Below are 5,730 nucleotides of genomic sequence, written 5' to 3' on the forward strand. Positions count from 1 at the left end.
CAACCAGCAGCCAAAATTTTGAAATTTTTTGATTACTTTAAAAACGCACGTTCGATCATAATTTTGTGGGTCCCCGCACACGCGGGTCATCCTGGAAACGAGGCGGCGCACCAGTATGCCCGAGAATTCGTCGTAGGCCGGGAGGTGCGTTACCCCGAACTAAGATCGGCTCGCGAGAGAGACCCTACGTACAGAGGAATTACGATTTGTTATAAAAACAACAGACTGAATGAAATATCCGGAGCCCCACTATACACTCAGCAAATCACAACAAACAATACTTAGAAAACTTCAAAATACGTGCTTTAATCCGTATAAGCTATAGCACAATGGTATCCAGGCGAATACAGCCCCTCATGTTCACTTTGCGGTGACCAGAGGGCAGATCTCGAACACATCATGTTTAAATGTAAAAGCATGCATCCGCCGGAGAGCCTGCAGATTACCAATTCGGAACAGTGGGAGGCCGCATTGCTTAGCTCTGATCCAAGCCGGCAAAACGCAATCACGGCTTGGGCCAAGGAGGTCGTCGAGCGCCATCGAGCGATGACCACCCCTGGGGCGGCTTGAGGAGAAGCGAACTCCCACGAAGAAAGAACTTTCCAAATTCTCCTCAATAAAGTTTCCTCCTCCTCCTCACTTTGTGACCAAAATAAAGTTTGTTTGCTGTTGGGCTTTAAGCTACTATTGCGCCAATATTATTAATCTTAGTTCGCTGCAGTGCCTTTCATGTGTAAATCCTTCGATGGCAAGATAATGTAAAGAGGCTGCGTCGGGCAGGTGGCCGGACGCGATATAAAAGGAGGATTCTAAGCGTCAAGAAATAAATTCGAGCCTACGAATGCACAAATAGCTTATTCGACGGTTGCTCCACGCGACCCTCTCATCTTTTACTAACTCCTCACTTTACTTGACCGAAGGTCACACTAACCGCATGAGCCAGGTTTAATTTGACGCAATCACTCCGCAAAAAGCAGGTGCGACCCGTTATGTATTGCTCAAACAAAGCGGAATGACATGGAAATAATTAACATCATTATCAAATAATTCTTTTTTTTTTTTGATCTACTAATACTTATCCTGCACATCATGTGCTCAGTGTTCGTAGTATTTTGCCAGACGATAGGGCACGATAGTGGTGTGCTACACAAATTTGATACATCTATATTAAATGGTAGGTTGAATGACAAAGGCTGCTTTGTCGACAGCATCAGAACGCTAGAAGGTAACCAACTCTTCGAATGGCCAAGCAAAAAACGCCCATGAATATCAGTACCCATACAACCCATACAACCTGGCCCAGGTTGTAGGTCGCGGGTTCTGATCACGCCTTAGGCGTGTGGTCATGTTTTCAGAGCGCAGCTCTTTGGCGCCCGTTCCTGGGTTTCGCGGCGTCAGCGTTGTCCCCCGTTTCTACCTTCCACCTTCCTTCCCTTACGGCGCGATTCATGTGCCCACAGAAACAAGTGTGACAGATGCTGCGCCTTTCCATTGTAACTAGCTCCGCTTTCAATCCCCCCTTCCTTCTTTCTCTTACTGCATGGTTCAGGTGCCCACAGAAACAAGTGTGACAGATACTGCGCCTTTCCATTGTAACTAGCTCCGCTTTCAATCCCCCCTTCCTTCTTTCTCTTACTGCATGGTTCAGGTGCCCACAGAAACAAGTGTGACAGATACTGCGCCTTTCCATTGTAACTAGCTCCGCTTTCAATCCCCCCTTCCTTCTTTCTCTTACTGCATGGTTCAGGTGCCCACAGAAACAAGTGTGACAGATACTGCGCCTTTCCATTGTAACTAGCTCCGCTTTCAATCCCCCCTTCCTTCTTTCTCTTACTGCATGGTTCAGGTGCCCACAGAAGCAAGTGTGACAGATACTGCGCCTTTCCATTCCTGTGAACTAATTATGAAAGGCACGCTTCAGAGCTCAACTGGAAGACGTGACCACACATTGCTAAGATAATTCATGAATAAAGCGAGCGCCCACACCAAACTGCAGGGTAACATGTGCATAACCGAGAATTCACACACTCACGGAAGAAAGCATCATATTTCGATGTAGATTGTCTATATACAGATAGTTTGATAGTCCGAATCTCTAGCCGACCGTCCTTTGGCTTTCGAGGAATTCCTGGCCCGGATCTAGCGCGCCCTCATTTTGCTTTAAAATATATATTGCTAGAACTTCGATGAGACACTTGCTAATTCTGGCTACAGCGTTTTAAAGTAAGATCAGGATATTTGCGAAGGTTCTTACCTGGAGGCCCAGCGTGTCCTGCTCCAGAGAGCTCAGGCAGCGGTGGCGGCCAATGCGTCCCGGAATAGCGTTTGCCACTCAGGTCCACAACCATACGCACCCCCCTTCCCAAATCTATTCATTGTAAATAAATGTTTTCTCCTCCTCCTCTTCACGTCTGCAGATTGTGGCATTAACGAAGAGGCGTCCGTGTGCTGTGCGATGTCAGCGCACGTTAAAGATCCCCAGGTGGTCGAAATTACTCCGTAGCTCTCCACTATGGCTCCTCTTTCTCTCTTTCCACTTTCCCCCCCCCCTTCCGCCCTTCCCTCACGGCGTGGTTGAGGTGTCCACAGAAAACAAGTGAGACATTTACTGTGCCTTTCCCTTCCTATAAATCAATCAATCAATCAGTTTCTTTGCCTCGCAACGTTTCTATGGGCCCACGCGCTGCCTCCCGCAATCTCCCGATAAATTAATTGCTCTCTTCACTTGTCCTACCAGAAAGCTTCCTTCATGACAATCAAGAATTGTTAGTGGAGTGTTTCTTGAAACAATATGTCTGAAAAATAAACTAGTCTTTAATTGTACATAAATGCCTTCCTCGAAATATTTGCCTCAATCTACCGAAAAGGGTGAAACAGCTGACGAGCTGCGCTGAAATTTCATATTAGGAAGTAACGTAATCGTCGGCAAATGTTTCCTTCTACACTCCAGTTGATTAGTCCTAATATTGTCTTATAGTTCACTTTGATTCATAACAAAACGAGAGATCCAATATGTTTCTCTGTCGGTAATTGACTGTTGGCTGTTTTATTATATATATCACGACAAGGCCCCACATCTTCCCTGCATTACTTTTCTGAGTAGCTTAACGAATCATTCAAGCCTGGCGATCTTGATGCCATAAGCAGTTTGTTTTACCGCATGTCGTCCTGCCGAGCGATTTTCGACTCCCGCTGCTGGCCACGGAACATGTCGTCTTAAATGAGAAAGTAGCACTTGTTCGAGCCAAAACAAATTATGGGGAACTCTAAGTAAAGTAGACAGTCAAAATGCACACAGCCAGCTACTCTTATACTTGCGCCGAAGTGGAACTGTACAGGCTTCCGAGACAAGATGCAGCCTGCAAACTTCTTGGATACTCAAAGAAGCACACCCGGCTTGATCCCTCCAAGAAACAAACGGCACACCAATGCCCACGGGATACCCAACACTGACGCAAAAAACAACACCGAATGGTTACCTAACACCGCCCTAGAGCTTCGTTAGAACTTCACATTAGGCTAGTTGGTACCGTTTCTGACAAAAAAAAAAAAAAACGTGAAATCATTGACGCTCTTGAAATTCACAGTCAAGCAACATCCGCCTCAGCCCCCTTTAAAGGCGTTGACACTGGCATTGGTTTTCTGTGCAATCGCATACCATACAGGGCTGGAGGTGGTAGGTTGCCGCGACATCTGTTCTAAATGATGAGGCACCTGCCTGTGCTCAATGCAAACTATACATTCATGCATGCATGTGTCGAGCAAACCCTAATTGCTGTCGAGCGGGTGTTCCTGTATGTCGTCTTAATTTGTGCAAGATTTCGAGTCCAGACCTGCCCTTATTCAATGGACCCCAGGTCACTCAGACGAATCAGAGGACCATGAGGCGGCACACGTCGCAGCTGCCTTGGCAGGTGAGATGTCCACATTTACTTCCCCACCCCACTTGCTTCATCCTTACTCAATCTTGGGCGGGCAATACACACCCCTTATGCACTCTACACGGACCAGACTTCGTAGCCTCAGTCAGCAGCGCATGCAGGTGGCCAAACCAGACCCACTTTTTACGAGGAAGAAGGAATACGTGTGCAAAATTAAAAATTGTCGGTAATTGTACATACATGTCTTGCTCGAATTCGTCTTCTCAGTCTATCGAAAATCTGCATCAGGAGATGAGCTGCGCTTAAATTTCGCGTTAGGAAGTAACGTAATCGCCGGCAATTTTTTTATTTTTTTTTTTGTCGACAAGTGTTCGATGGGCTCTTGGGCTGCGCGATTTGGCCGGGGCGCACTGGTATCCTTGCCTGTGCGGGCGCTCGAATATAGTTTGTACTGCTGTGGGCGCGTTGGATCCCTGCCTGCTTAACTCCGATGGCACCTTGCGAAATCCTTTTTCCTCCCAAGAAGAATACACATGAGTCCTTCGAGGCTAGTAACGCCGCGCTGAGACGAGCTATATCGCATGACGTGTGCATCGCTGGGCATGCGAGTGGCCCTATGACTCGCTTCAAATAGTGTCATTGGTCTGTCCAGGGATGTGCATGGTGAGGTGGCCGAACGGGTAGAGCTGACTTCGAAACAACGTCATGGTTTCTGCGTCTAGCATACGCCAACTGCGCGACAGAGCTGCAAGTGAATATGGCGGACTCTTTACCCGGCCGCCGCTGCGTGGCCAAAGTCGGTCGCTCTCCCCCACCAGCAGGCAGCTGGAGCAAAAGGCCGGGCTCGACATTTCAGCATCGCGCCTCGCTAACCTTGCTTCCACGGCAGACTTACTCTGACCAACGAGTAATCTCTTGCGCTTAATATGGACGATACGCTCTGTTGATATTCAGTGCATTTTACTTCCAGAGCAAGCACGCGCTTTTTTTTTAATACTGAAAGGAGAGGGGAGGGGGGGGGGGGGGGGGATTAGTTTGGAAGGTGCTGCGACGACCGTTACGGCATCGAGAGTCAAGATGTTCGAAGAGTGGACGCATTCCAAGACACAAAGCCTATTGTCACCGCCAAGTAGGAAATAAAAACTGTTTCCGGTAGGCCACGAGGCGAGCGAACGTTCCTGTAACTGGCACTTGTGTCTACCACACCGAAAGCCACTGCAAAAGGACCGCCTTGACACCGTTCGGCGCTCACAGATACGAGTTCACCAGTGGGAGCAGTTTGGCGCCTCGCTGCGCATACCATTGATTGCATCGGCGACAGAAGGAAAAAAGAGGCAAGCAAGCGCAAGTGGTCCAGCAGCTGACGAGAGGCAAGCCGGTCTCCCAGTCAGCTTGCTGCCCTGGCCGATCGGTGGTGAAGGAGCGGGACCTGTCTTTGCGGCGGTTGTCGCAGGTGTGCCCCTGGCTCAATGGTCGTTTCCTATTATGGTTCGTCCTTCCTTGCTGCCCGGCACCCATGACCTTCTGCAGCGTCGCCGATGGCTGTGTACTGCCTGCTTCTTTTTATATATGGCATTTTTTTTTAAATTAGTTTAAACTTTAAACGGCATTTAGCCGGTCCCTCTCGGTATATACCTCGGTGAACTCGGCTACCTCTAGCCGTACCGCGATTTTAAGGTGGGGTGATGTGAGGACACCCACGAATTCCATGTCCCAATAAAACGGCCGTGCGCTGTTAAGGAGAATGGTGAGAGGAAGGGCACACCGGCCACCCTCCACTGCTTCTTAGTCTCCCGCAGCGACACCGCCGCACGTTTCCCACCTTCGTCCCGGCGTACCCTGGAGACCC

The sequence above is a fragment of the Amblyomma maculatum genome, chromosome 1 (assembly GCF_055883805.1).
Source record: "Amblyomma maculatum isolate TAMU_Amacu chromosome 1, ASM5588380v1, whole genome shotgun sequence".
Classification (NCBI taxonomy): domain Eukaryota; kingdom Metazoa; phylum Arthropoda; class Arachnida; order Ixodida; family Ixodidae; genus Amblyomma; species Amblyomma maculatum.